The sequence below is a fragment of the Mytilus edulis genome, chromosome 6 (assembly GCF_963676685.1).
Source record: "Mytilus edulis chromosome 6, xbMytEdul2.2, whole genome shotgun sequence".
Lineage (NCBI taxonomy): Eukaryota > Metazoa > Mollusca > Bivalvia > Mytilida > Mytilidae > Mytilus > Mytilus edulis.
The window spans coordinates 40216454-40232035 of NC_092349.1; the positions used below are offsets into that span (position 1 = coordinate 40216454).

General features: G+C 33.7%; 3 non-coding genes across 3 annotated transcripts; all 3 read left to right on the forward strand.

Moving 5' to 3' along the window:
* Positions 1 to 1903: 1903 nt before the first annotated feature.
* On the forward strand, positions 1904 to 1975 carry Trnah-gug (transfer RNA histidin (anticodon GUG)). Its single transcript has one exon. It is a non-coding gene; the product is annotated as a tRNA-His (tRNA).
* Positions 1976 to 3536: 1561 nt separating this feature from the next.
* Positions 3537 to 3608, forward strand: Trnah-gug (transfer RNA histidin (anticodon GUG)). Its single transcript has one exon. It is a non-coding gene; the product is annotated as a tRNA-His (tRNA).
* Positions 3609 to 4348: 740 nt separating this feature from the next.
* Trnah-gug (transfer RNA histidin (anticodon GUG)) lies at positions 4349 to 4420 on the forward strand. The gene has a single exon. It is a non-coding gene; the product is annotated as a tRNA-His (tRNA).
* Positions 4421 to 15582: the final 11162 nt, after the last annotated feature.

The following is a 15582-nucleotide window of genomic DNA, read 5'->3' on the forward strand; positions in this document are numbered from 1 at the left end:
GCCACCAACCTGTTTAAAGGGTAAACATGTAAACAATGTGGAAAAATGTAAACAAAGAATAACTGTTGATAGAATTGAAAAGAATAAGTGTACCGTAGAAGGAGACAATTTAGTAACAAAATGTACAATTAGTAAAAAGAATAATAGCGATATTGTATCCACTACGTCACCAGGTGCACAATCATGTGATAAAGTGAAAGAACATAATAGAAAAGTACCAGAAAGTGGAATTATAAGGAAAATTGTTTTTAAAAAAAGCCGGAGCGGTATGGACATGTTGATTGGAAAAACGGAAAGAGGACGTCTGGTATTGTTTCATATGAGTGGTAAAAATTTTGAACTTCTCCTTCCCGGGGAACATGAGTACTCTAGATATAACAAAGTGCTAACCGAGGATTTTGAAGATGTACGAACAACACCATTTATGAATGATGAAGTGAATGAAGGTATATTGAAGATGGAAAAAGTTGTGAAAATGAAAAGACTGTAATTTTTTTATTGATATTTTGTAATTTGTTTTTGTAGAGAGAAAGTGGGTATGTTTCTGTGAGAAAATGTGAGAAAAGCTTTTGCTGAAAGATGATAATTATACTGTGATGTTGTTTGCTTGTCTTATAATTGCTGATAATTGCCTTAATTTTAATACTTTCGATTTTATTTGCGTTGTGGAATGGAGACCAGCCCTGTGCGAACTATTATTTCGATTGTAACATTTTATGTCATATTTCGGGCAATAAGACTGTACAAACATCTAACTCTTTTGATTTTTCATTGTATTCTGTGTAAGCTTTAAATAGTTGTGAATGTATGAGATGAGTGGAAGATTAGATAGAGATTGAATATAAGTATAGGGATATGATATTTTTCTATAATAATGATATGTATATGTATATAAATATGAGTATCGAAAGTAAATAATCAGACAATTATGTTCGTGACAAATATTTCACGCTATATAGATAATGTTTGAAATGTGATTCGTTTCAGAGAAAGGACAATAACTAATGGCAATGTTTTCACTTTTGTGTAACTAAAACTGTGATATGTATATATGAATTGTGGATTATAATAAAGATAAAAAAAAAAAAATCGTATAGTGGTTAGTACTTCGCGTTGTGGCCGCGACAACCCAGGTTCGAATCCTGGTCACGGCAAACAGCTGTGTAATGTCGCTGTTACGGCATTGTAGGCAATTTTTTTTTTTCTCGGTTTCTCTTGTCGATTTTTGATAATCTTTCTTCGTTTTAAGATACACGTATGTCATTTATATAATAATATAAACGTCATTGTAAATTTACATTCCTACCTTCTCATTTGTTTTACTGGCTATCACGTACGGCAGGAACCGCTGCGATCCTATTGAATACAATTAGAACACTTCTTGTCTTTACATAGTAACATATGAATATTTCGTGCAATGTCGATTTCATGGGTTTTTTTCTTCAAAATCTGTAATGGTGCTCCAGTGTAAAAAAAAAATAAATAAAAAATACCGGCGAAACAAAAACAAGATACATATACACACACACACACACACACGCAGCATGTATAAGGTCAATGTCAGAAAAATATTCACTTTTTTGTATTCAGAATATTTAACGACCTTGACTACCGTCGGACACGGTACCTATATATCGACTCTAATGGGTATCTCATACAAAGATAAAAATAAGTTAAACCCTTTTACCATGCCAACAATAACAATAAAGCAGTCAGACGGTTGAAAAAGTGTATAAGATGGAGCAGAATCCCTTTTGAATAGCCCGATTGCACTCGTTCCATACATCGCGTTAAAATTTTGTATGAAAAGTGATTTTACCAAAAAGGTACCGACAACGTGTTAAAATCAGCCTTAATTTTAAATACCCAATTTTTGCCACATACATTCTGTCTGCAAGTCATAGCCGTGATCGTATAGTGGTTAGTACTTCGCGTTGTGGCCGCGACAACCCAGGTTCGAATCCTGGTCACGGCAAACAGCTGTGTAATGTCGCTGTTACGGCATTGTAGGCAATTTTTTTTTCTCGGTTTCTCTTGTCGATTTTTGATAATCTTTCTTCGTTTTAAGATACACGTATGTCATTTATATAATAATATAAACGTCATTGAAAATTCACATTCCTACCTTCTCATTTGTTTTACTGGCTATCACGTACGGCAGGAACCGCTGCGATCCTATTGAATACAATTAGAACACTTCTTGTCTTTACATAGTAACATATGAATATTTCGTGCAATGTCGATTTCATGGGTTTTTTTCTTCAAAATCTGTAATGGTGCTCCAGTGTAAAAAAAAAAAAAAAAAAAAATACCGGCGAAACAAAAACAAGATACATATACACACACACACACACACACGCAGCATGTATAAGGTCAATGTCAGAAAAATATTCACTTTTTTGTATTCAGAATATTTAACGACCTTGACTACCGTCGGACACGGTACCTATCGACTCTAATGGGTATCTCATACAAAGATAAAAATAAGTTAAACCCTTTTACCATGCCAACAATAACAATAAAGCAGTCAGACGGTTGAAAAAGTGTATAAGATGGAGCAGAATCCCTTTTGAATAGCCCGATTGCACTCGTTCCATACATATCGCGTTAAAATTTTGTATGAAAAGTGATTTTACCAAAAAGGTACCGACAACGTGTTAAAATCAGCCTTAATTTTAAATACCCAATTTTTGCCACATACATTCTGTCTGCAAGTCATAGCCGTGATCGTATAGAGGTTAGTACTTCGCGTTGTGGCCGCGACAACCCAGGTTCGAATCCTGGTCACGGCAAACAGCTGTGTAATGTCGCTGTTACGGCATTGTAGGCAATTTTTTTTTTCTCGGTTTCTCTTGTCGATTTTTGATAATCTTTCTTCGTTTTAAGATACACGTATGTCATTTATATAATAATATAAACGTCATTGAAAATTCACATTCCTACCTTCTCATTTGTTTTACTGGCTATCACGTACGGCAGGAACCGCTGCGATCCTATTGAATACAATTAGAACACTTCTTGTCTTTACATAGTAACATATGAATATTTCGTGCAATGTCGATTTCATGGGTTTTTTTCTTCAAAATCTGTAATGGTGCTCCAGTGTAAAAAAAAAAAAAAAAAAATACCGGCGAAACAAAAACAAGATACATATACACACACACACACACACGCAGCATGTATAAGGTCAATGTCAGAAAAATATTCACTTTTTTGTATTCAGAATATTTAACGACCTTGACTACCGTCGGACACGGTACCTATATATCGACTCTAATGGGTATCTCATACAAAGATAAAAATAAGTTAAACCCTTTTACCATGCCAACAATAACAATAAAGCAGTCAGACGGTTGAAAAAGTGTATAAGATGGAGCAGAATCCCTTTTGAATAGCCCGATTGCACTCGTTCCATACATCGCGTTAAAATTTTGTATGAAAAGTGATTTTACCAAAAAGGTACCGACAACGTGTTAAAATCAGCCTTAATTTTAAATACCCAATTTTTGCCACATACATTCTGTCTGCAAGTCATAGCCGTGATCGTATAGTGGTTAGTACTTCGCGTTGTGGCCGCGACAACCCAGGTTCGAATCCTGGTCACGGCAAACAGCTGTGTAATGTCGCTGTTACGGCATTGTAGGCAATTTTTTTTTTCTCGGTTTCTCTTGTCGATTTTTGATAATCTTTCTTCGTTTTAAGATACACGTATGTCATTTATATAATAATATAAACGTCATTGAAAATTCACATTCCTACCTTCTCATTTGTTTTACTGGCTATCACGTACGGCAGGAACCGCTGCGATCCTATTGAATACAATTAGAACACTTCTTGTCTTTACATAGTAACATATGAATATTTCGTGCAATGTCGATTTCATGGGTTTTTTTCTTCAAAATCTGTAATGGTGCTCCAGTGTAAAAAAAAAAAAAAAAATACCGGCGAAACAAAAACAAGATACATATACACACACACACACACACGCAGCATGTATAAGGTCAATGTCAGAAAAATATTCACTTTTTTGTATTCAGAATATTTAACGACCTTGACTACCGTCGGACACGGTACCTATCGACTCTAATGGGTATCTCATACAAAGATAAAAATAAGTTAAACCCTTTTACCATGCCAACAATAACAATAAAGCAGTCAGACGGTTGAAAAAGTGTATAAGATGGAGCAGAATCCCATTTGAATAGCCCGATTGCACTCGTTCCATACATATCGCGTTAAAATTTTGTATGAAAAGTGATTTTACCAAAAAGGTACCGACAACGTGTTAAAATCAGCCTTAATTTTAAATACCCAATTTTTGCCACATACATTCTGTCTGCAAGTCATAGCCGTGATCGTATAGTGGTTAGTACTTCGCGTTGTGGCCGCGACAACCCAGGTTCGAATCCTGGTCACGGCAAACAGCTGTGTAATGTCGCTGTTACGGCATTGTAGGCAATTTTTTTTTTCTCGGTTTCTCTTGTCGATTTTTGATAATCTTTCTTCGTTTTAAGATACACGTATGTCATTTATATAATAATATAAACGTCATTGAAAATTCACATTCCTACCTTCTCATTTGTTTTACTGGCTATCACGTACGGCAGGAACCGCTGCGATCCTATTGAATACAATTAGAACACTTCTTGTCTTTACATAGTAACATATGAATATTTCGTGCAATGTCGATTTCATGGGTTTTTTTCTTCAAAATCTGTAATGGTGCTCCAGTGTAAAAAAAAAAAAAAAAAAAAAAATACCGGCGAAACAAAAACAAGATACATATACACACACACACACACACACGCAGCATGTATAAGGTCAATGTCAGAAAAATATTCACTTTTTTGTATTCAGAATATTTAACGACCTTGACTACCGTCGGACACGGTACCTATATATCGACTCTAATGGGTATCTCCACAGGAGTTTGAAATCCTATCAATAAGGGGGTCAAAATATACCAAAGTCGACTACCACAGTAGAGCTTCTCTCGAAGAGAGAAGCGACAGGAATGCAACGCATTTTCCTACTTTTTTTAAAACGGACGTTTTGGGTCGGAATAAACGCTATCCGTCGATTGCAAAACATATTTTTACTTCAAGTTACCATTTAAACTTCTTTGCAGGTCACTAATTATTCATTTACAGCTTATTTTGATGTCCAGACAGAACCCCAGATTTTCTGTAACTCCATACCCGGAAGTCCTAATGAATGAGGATCGCACTGAATATATGCAAATGAGGTAAATTCGTTCAATCAGACTCGTCCCTATCCAGCTCGTCCCAGATTAGGCCAATTCGTACCTAGTCAATGGTCCAATCGTTCCAAAGTGATTATTAATCAGACCTAACAATTTGTTCCAACCTTTTTTTAATGCATATGTCCCTATATATATCATTTTGTTTTGTGAATCAACCTACATTTGTATGATTACACGAGAAAAATCGGAACTTCCCTGTCCATTTTTTCTGTATATTTCTTCATAGAAAAGGTTATTTTTCAACAATAACTTTGAAGGCATTCATGGTTTGTTTTGAACCTTTATTTATTATAAACAATGTGTTGATTTTTGCTCATTCAGTAATACATTTTTTGGGTTGTCAATGTGTTTTTTTTCTTTTTGGTCAATCTGTATCATAATTCAGGATAATCTGTCTTATGCAGTATTAAGTATGATGTCAGTTTATTATAATTTTATTTGATATGCATGGCATTAACACCTTTGTTTTAACAAAATACAACAGTAACAGATCCAAACAGTTCACCAATTAGAATAATTTGAAAAATATCGGAGCCCTCCATTTTTATTTAAACAGGGTCTGTCGTTATTACAGTGTGCAAGCTGATTTCAAGTCATCAGGAAATAGAGCAGTGGATTCCAAGAGTTCAATTTTATTATTAGGTTGACTATGATTATCGTTGTCAGTATGCCTATTGCCAATTTTCAATGTTGAGACTACAACATTTCGGATCGATTTGAACTATATATTTACAATGGTGGTCTTTCCAGGTTGGGGTAGATTTTATATATATAATAGTTTTTGTATAAAAATACAAAAGATTACCCTCTCAAGATCATCGATGTGGTATGAATTCTGAATGAAATCCATGTAGCTAAATTTGCATGTATACTCTTATTCCGTAATATTATTTATATTATATATATAGGCATAATTTATTCTAATTTGATAAGGTATAGAAAGCCTGATAATTTCATTCACAATATGCTTCATATCTTGTGTAAATATACTATACATGTTGCTTTAAAAGTTCGGTTTACCGACAAGTTCATAAATTCAAACGAGAAATATATGTTTCGTATATTATTATAGACCAATAAAATTATTATATCCATTGTACTACATAAACTACCAGCAATATGCTTCAGTTGAAGTCAAAGGCATACCATTTTATTTTAAACATTGGTTTGGGTTGGATTTACCAGAACTAATTGAGTATATAAACCAGTAAACGTAATACCCAATAAAATTCCAAACTTGGTGATTTTTGTCGAGCCTGTGATTTTTGTCGCAGAAAGCTCGATCTGGGATATTGATCCGGCGGCGGAGGCATTAGCTAACTTCTTAAAGGCTTTATATTTTAGAAGGTGGAAGACCTGGATGCTTCATACTTTGTATATGGATGCATCATGTTACGAAGTTTTCGCCAGTCACATGTCCAATGTCCTTGACCTCATTTTTATGGTTCAGTGACTACTTGAAAAAAATTAAGATTTTTTGAAATGTTAAATTGTCTCTTACTATTTTTAAAGTAATAGGATAACTATAATTGGTATGTGCGCACCTGGCAAGGTCCTCGTGACCGTCAGACATATTCACTTGACCTTGACCTCATTTCTTTAATCAGTGAACAAGGTTAAGTTTTTGTGGTCAAGTCTATATCTCAGATACTATAAGCTATAGTTTATCAAAAAGAAGATGTGGTATGATTGCCAATGAGACAACTATCCACAAAAACCAAAATGACAGACATTAAGAACTACAGGTCACCGTACGGCCTTCAACAATGAGCAAAGCCTATACTGCATAGTCAGCTAAAAGGCCCCAATAAGACAATGTAAAACAATTAAAACGAGAAAACTTAACGGCCTTATTTATGTAAAAAAATTAACGAAAAACAAATATGTAACACATAAACAAACGATAACCACTGAATTTACAGGCTCCTAACTTGGGACAGGCATATACATAAATAATGTGGCGGGGTTAAACATGTTAGCGGGATCTCCACCCTCCCCTAACCTGGGACAGTGGTATAATAGTACAACATAAGAACTAACTATAAAAATCAGTTGAAAAAGGCTGAACTCAGATGGACAAAAATACAAGTGGACGTGGCCGGGAACTTAACATCCCGACACAAAAAAGACACAATGAACAGATCTTAGAGTACTCGCAATTATCTGACAGCAAGTTCAAAGCCACTAACAACTAATAAAAAAACCATGCATCTCAGACTATAAATAGGTCTTGTATATTTGGTGTATGGAAGGATTGTAAGGTGTACATGTCCAACTTGTAGTTGTTATCTGACCTTGACCTCATTTTCATGGTTCAGTGGTTATAGTTCAGTTTTTTTTGCGTTTTGGTCTGTTTTCCTTATACTGTATGCAATAGGTCTACTATATTTGGTGTGTGGAATGATTGTAAGGTGTACATTTCTAACTGGCAGATGTCATCTGACCTTGACCTCATTTTCATGGTTTAGTGTTCAAAGTTAAGTTTTTGAATATTGGTCTTTTTTTCTAATACTATATGCAATAGCTCAACTATATTTGTTCTATGGAATGCTTGTAAGGTGTACATGTCTAGCGGGCAGATGTCATTTGACCTTGATCTCATTTTCACAGTTCATTTCTAAGTGTTAAGTTTTTGTGTTTTTGTCTGTTTTTCTTAAACTATAAGAAATAGGTCGACTATATTTGTTGTATGGAAGCACTGTTAGCTGTACATGCCTTCCTGGCATTGGTTCATCTGACCTTGACCTCATTTTCATGGTTCATTTGTCAATGTTTAGTTTTCTTGGTTAATGTTAAGTCTCTGTGACCGTTGTATAACGCTTCATATTAAGAACTATCAACATGATATCAATGATTAGTAAAGAAGGCGACATTTCAGCGTGTGCACTCTTGTATTGAAGGTTCCTAGACGGGCCCATCTTTATTTCGCAATTACAGATTTAAGAGATAAGTCAAAGCAAGCTTTCAAAAGATATTTTTAAATTGTTAATATACTAGCATAACCAAGCATTTGCGCCTGTCATTATATAGAACTAAAGGCTCTCAAGAGCCTGTATCGCTCACCTAACTTTTTAATGGGTTTTTGAAATTATATAAAAAAAGATAAAATTGGCTACAAAGTATTAACACTTGGCCAGCACCTCAAAAGGAAAGGAACAAACAAGGAACAAATATGTTTGGTTTCATTCAATTCAATTCAGTGGTTCTCTTAAAGAAGAAATTTGTATGTATTTTCCATAGGGTCCTATGTTAAACAAAGTTCCCCGTTGGCAGCCATCTTGGATGATGGATTGGCTACAAAGTAACAACACTTGGTCAGCACCTCATAAGGAACATTCCCCATGTTTTGTTTAATTCCATTCAGCAGTGGTTCTCTACAAGAAGTTCAAAATGTAAAAAGTTTACGACGACGACGGACGCCAAGTGATGAGAAAAGCTCGCTTGGCACTTTTGGCCAGGTGAGCTAAAAAGGTATTCTTGACTTTAAAAATTACCCTTTTTTTTAGTTTATAACCGTAATTAAATGAATGAAAATGTCCCATATTGTCAATAAATCATGAAAACCTCACGTTGATAAAAAATGAAACTTTTTTTAAATAAATGCACAATTTTATTTCAGCAGGCGTTCAGGCAATCATTGCAACTTCATTTCGTGGTACTTTTGTTGTCTCAGTTTATAATATTTTTCGTAGTGAACCCTGGAGTTTTTATACAGGACGGATTATGGTATACAATTGTCCGTCCGTCCGTTGTCAGCTTGTCGGATAATAACCCCAAAAAGTTGTAACCTCAAGTTACAGGGTTTTATTAAACACGCAAGAAGCTCTAAATATCCTGTGTCGCTCATCTTGGTCTATGTTCTGCAGTGCATATAAAACAAAGGACATTCTTCAACATGAAAGAAAAATATTACAATTCATTACAAAAGTCTCTGTTTCGGTGATGATGGAGTGTTTGTGGATCTTATTTTACATATTACATTCTTGCTGTTTAAAGTTATTTCTTTCTATAATGAACTTGGTCAAGTAGTTTCAGAGAAGAAGATTTTTTGTAATTTTAATGGAAGACGAGGACTGACGTCACGTGAGAAAAGTTCACTTGGCCCTTCTGGTCCAGGTGAACTAAAAAGGGGTGATTTTAAAATATTTCTTCTAGTGCTTTGAGGAGTTTTCATAAAACTACAGTGACTGGTTTAAGATTAAAGTAACCTCCCTTTAGTTTTTCATACATTCTTTTATATGACACTGATCGAGAAATTATTTATAGATTTCATAACGAATGGTAATGGATATCGCTTGATATCAGTCGAGTTATTTAATTTTAATATAATAATAAACAAGCCTTCGCCGAGTTGTTATTACTAATTGAATTAAATAAGGAGCTAGATATCCAATTCTCACAAGTTGTTAAACCTAAATGTCGTAGGGTCAACACTCTCATATTTGAAAACGCGACGGACGTATCATGCGTCCATTGCACAGCTTTTTTTTCATTTATTTAAAACGGAGTGAGAAACCAACTGATCAGCAGAGAAGATTCAGAAAATTCTAAATAATAAAAGATATTCTACTAAAAGAGTATGTCCACAGCCCTCACAAAAAGTAATATTGATGGAAAAAAAAATTAAACATACACACACACATTTAATCCGACCAGTTTGGTTCCCATTGACAAAGAAATTTGAAGTAAATTTATGTATAGTTATCAATGAAATGAAAAGTTCATCATCATAAACACTGGGATATCAGGGGAGTAAGGTTTCACTACTATTAACTACAGAGTTGGACAACACTACCCGCCCTATTCGGTCGCAACATTTTCTATCCCTTGTATCTATCACGAGTTTTATTAAAAAAAAATAGTTGAAAAGGGTTGAACTCATCAGATCGATAAACACTGACAACTTTATTTATTATTTAAAGATTGCGTTAAAAAATAACAGTATTTAGATATCATTGATTTTTAAGAAAGTTACTTCATACGTATTCAAGAATTATTTAGGAATTGAAAATGACAGTTATTTAAAAAAATCGTATTGCAAGATCTTAGCGCTACTGTTTAATATTATACAGCTGGTATATATATTTCAATCTATCACACCTAGATAGATTGAATGTTGATTGTTGCTATTTTTAGACACTATATATTTCTTTTATATATATATAAAAAGCTGATACAGTTGAGGATGAACGATATTTTTCAATCGTATGCGTTTCTTTATTCTACATAGGCTAGTTACCGGTATATAGGGGGATGGTTAAGATCTCACATGTTTAATCCCATCGCATATTTGCGCCTGTCCTAAAAGTTCGGAACCTTTGGGCTTTGTTTGTCTTGATATTTTTTTTTATTATTGAAAATCAATTACAGAGACAGTTATAGAGGGCCCAGGGGACAGGGCCTCCCATTTTGTGAGGAAAATTTGGTTCTTTATACAGAGAATCACTGAAGCATGACTGGAGCGGATCCCTCTTATGCTGTCAGTGGGCACCCTCTCATAAAAATTTCTGGATCCGCCACAGATTTATATGTTGGATCTTAGAGTGACGTTCATTTTCACTGAAGCAGTACACACTTTTATTTAGAAGCCAGCTGAGGACAAACCCTCGGTACGGGATTTTGAAGACACATTGGTGGACTTCGGCTATTGTCTGCTCTTTAACATATTCCCCATTTACACAATCAATTTTATATACTTTTTCTATAAGATTGAAACGAATAACTTCAGCAATTTGTCCACGTTTTATTTTTTCTGAATTATAAATTTATCCATAAAAAGAAAATTCCCCATTTCCATTCTCAATTTTATGAAAGGTGAAAATACATATGCGATTCATCATATCTCTTTTGGCATAAGAATAAGAAAGCATATATGCATATAAAACCTTGAAATCTTGTTTTAAGAGTTAACAGACATATTATATTAGACTTTATGAACCAATGAAATAACCAAAACGATTGATTATCATTGCACCATCTTTTGATATTATATTGCTTTTCTAGACATGCTAGAAGCATAAATCAAAGGTTCTTTTTCATAATTTTTTCAATATTTAATTTCTGTGCATATTTATTTGTATTTTAAATATATCTATGTTTTCCCATTAATAACAATTTAATTCATATCCCCCATTTCTACAAATACTTTCAACCAAGGATTTGTATAGTCTAACTATGCAAATCCTTGTTTCAACATATAAATGACCCCTTCATTGATATTAAAGAGTAGTCTAAATTTCCCGCCTTTTTTAAACCTTTTATTCAGATGAGTTATTTCCCTTGGCTAATAAAACAATCAAAATTAATAAAAAAAGACCGGGTTTTTAAAAAGTTTACCATCATAATAATTTAGGATAAATTACTAGCAAGTGTCTAATAAATCTGTATAATTTATTTCGACTGTTTGTTTAATTTATAAGAATACCTCATTTGAATATGTTCAGTGCGATCCTCATTCATTAGGACTTCCGGGTATGGAGTTACAGAAAATCTGGGGTTCTGTCTGGACATCAAAATAAGCTGTAAATGAATAATTAGTGACCTGCAAAGATGTTTAAATGGTAACTTGAAGTAAAAATATGTTTTGCAATCGACGGATAGCGTTTATTCCGACCCAAAACGTCCGTTTTAAAAAAAGTAGGAAAATGCGTTGCATTCCTGTCGCTTCTCTCTTCGAGAGAAGCTCTACTGTGATAGTCGACTTTGGTATATTTTGACCCCCTTATTGATAGGATTTCAAACTCCTGTGGTATCTCATACAAAGATAAAAATAAGTTAAACCCTTTTACCATGCCAACAATAACAATAAAGCAGTCAGACGGTTGAAAAAGTGTATAAGATGGAGCAGAATCCCTTTTGAATAGCCCGATTGCACTCGTTCCATACATCGCGTTAAAATTTTGTATGAAAAGTGATTTTACCAAAAAGGTACCGACAACGTGTTAAAATCAGCCTTAATTTTAAATACCCAATTTTTGCCACATACATTCTGTCTGCAAGTCATAGCCGTGATCGTATAGTGGTTAGTACTGAAAAAAGTCGAACGCACCTTTGAGTGGCAAGGACGTTAATTTTGTCAATGAAAACTTTTCTAAATATATGGTGAAAACTTGGATTACCAGTATTCTTTTCCATTTATTTGCGGAGGAACTTACTAGTTTAAAGTAAGTGTTGCTTCATTGTTGAATAATTCGCTTGTCCAGTTTCACAAAGACACTTTTTAAAGATATGTGCTGTCGACCCAGATATTAACCTGAACTAGTTGTATTACAGTAAACATGGATAAATTACCTGCTTATTTAGTAAAATCGATAGACAATGCATGTAGTTTGTTTAGTAAAATAACATTTACAATACATGGCGATGAAAATAAAGCGAGGATTTCTATAATGTTTGGACAAAGTGAGGATAAAAACAATAAACGTAAATCTCAATCTATGGAACGCAGGAATAACATTAGAATGTCGAATTTCATACAGAAAGTTACCAAAGATAATGAAAATATAACAACAAACGAAAGTCAAGCTACTGAAATTATTCAATGTGATCAATTGATGGAACTCGAAAATGAAAATGTACGGAGCGCCGAAACTGCAACCGTAATAGACAATATTGCGCATGAATTACCGGAAAACGGCACAATGTTTTCAGATAAACATGTACATAAGAATTCACCTAAGAAAAGTAAGAAAACTACAAAAAGGAAAGGATCAATAGACAATGTCGATCAAAATTTATTGGAAAATGTAAAACAAAGTAGAAATGAAAGAAAATTGCCAACACAAAAAGATGATGAATCTGATGATGACGATATATTAGTTGGAATTGATGACGTTATTTCTAAAGTTGTGATCAAGAAAAGTAGATTATTGCCAGATAAACTAATAGCAAAATTGAAAGGAACCGGTAAAATTATACGGTATGATAGGGAACTTGACAATACAATAGAAGTGTGTTCAATTGATGATGATTACCATACATTTAAGAAAAATGTAGAACAAGACTTTGGTGATGTGAGAGACTATGAATTTCGTCCAGACGATACGGACGAAAAAGTTGAGTTAATGGCCAGATTTGCATTTGACAATGAACTGTTTACTTTGGTGAAATGAATATTGTTGTAAATAATTTTATTTTTTAGCATACCGAAATACTAGTTTTTGTTCAATTTGAAAAGATAAGTCTTTGGTTAATAACTTATGCGACTGATTTAAAAATTTTGAATATGTGAAGGAATTGGAACTCCATCCGCATATATTGTTTTATTTTTTTCATCTTGCATAACCGTTTTGACTAAAATCACTGTTTACAGAATCGAATACGAATCATTAAGTCTTATTTGATAAGAGATAGTATTTTGTTGGATCAAATTGAAGAAAATTTAAAAAAAAAAAAAAAAAAAAAAAGGAAAAAAGAAAAAAGGAAAAAAAGACATATTTTAAAAGTAAATACATGTATATAAAGTATATAACTGTAAATATAAATGGATATTTTGAAAGAAATATATAAAGTATATAACAGTAATGATGAATAAATACTATCAAAGTAAATAGATAAAGTCTATTACTGTCAAAATAAATGGATATTTAAAACTGTGATAATAATGTATATAAATGTGTATATAAGGAATTGCTATGTGTGTATATGATAATTGTATGTATGAAGTATGATGAATAAAGATAAAAAAAAAGTATAGTGGTTAGTACTTCGCGTTGTGGCCGCGACAACCCAGGTTCGAATCCTGGTCACGGCAAACAGCTGTGTAATGTCGCTGTTACGGCATTGTAGGCAATTTTTTTTTCTCGGTTTCTCTTGTCGATTTTTGATAATCTTTCTGCGTTTTAAGATACACGTATGTCATTTATATAATAATATAAACGTCATTGAAAATTCACATTCCTACCTTCTCATTTGTTTTACTGGCTATCACGTACGGCAGGAACCGCTGCGATCCTATTGAATACAATTAGAACACTTCTTGTCTTTACATAGTAACATATGAATATTTCGTGCAATGTCGATTTCATGGGTTTTTTTCTTCAAAATCTGTAATGGTGCTCCAGTGTAAAAAAAAAAAAAAAAAAATACCGGCGAAACAAAAACAAGATACATATACACACACACACACACACGCAGCATGTATAAGGTCAATGTCAGAAAAATATTCACTTTTTTGTATTCAGAATATTTAACGACCTTGACTACCGTCGGACACGGTACCTATCGACTCTAATGGGTATCTCATACAAAGATAAAAATAAGTTAAACCCTTTTACCATGCCAACAATAACAACAAAGCAGTCAGACGGTTGAAAAAGTGTATAAGATGGAGCAGAATCCCTTTTGAATAGCCCGATTGCACTCGTTCCATACATCGCGTTAAAATTTTGTATGAAAAGTGATTTTACCAAAAAGGTACCGACAACGTGTTAAAATCAGCCTTAATTTTAAATACCCAATTTTTGCCACATACATGCAAGTCATAGCCGTGATCGTATAGTGGTTAGTTAATGATAAAAAAAGTATAGTGGTTAGTACTTCGCGTTGTGGCCGCGACAACCCAGGTTCGAATCCTGGTCACGGCAAACAGCTGTGTAATGTCGCTGTTACGGCATTGTAGGCAATTTTTTTTCTCGGTTTCTCTTGTCGATTTTTGATAATCTTTCTTCGTTTTAAGATACACGTATGTCATTTATATAATAATATAAACGTCATTGAAAATTCACATTCCTACCTTCTCATTTGTTTTACTGGCTATCACGTACGGCAGGAACCGCTGCGATCCTATTGAATACAATTAGAACACTTCTTGTCTTTACATAGTAACATATGAATATTTCGTGCAATGTCGATTTCATGGGTTTTTTTCTTCAAAATCTGTAATGGTGCTCCAGTGTATAAAAAAAAAAAAATACCGGCGAAACAAAAACAAGATACATATACACACACACACACACGCAGCATGTATAAGGTCAATGTCAGAAAAATATTCACTTTTTTGTATTCAGAATATTTAACGACCTTGACTACCGTCGGACACGGTACCTATCGACCCTAATGGGTATCTCATACAAAGATAAAAAATAAGTTAAACCCTTTTACCATGCCAACAATAACAATAAAGCAGTCAGACGGTTGAAAAAGTGTATAAGATGGAGCAGAATCCCTTTTGAATAGCCCGATTGCACTCGTTCCATACATATCGCGTTAAAATTTTGTATGAAAAGTGATTTTACCAAAAAGGTACCGACAACGTGTTAAAATCAGCCTTAATTTTTAATACCCAATTTTTGCCACATAAATTCTGTCTGCAAGACATA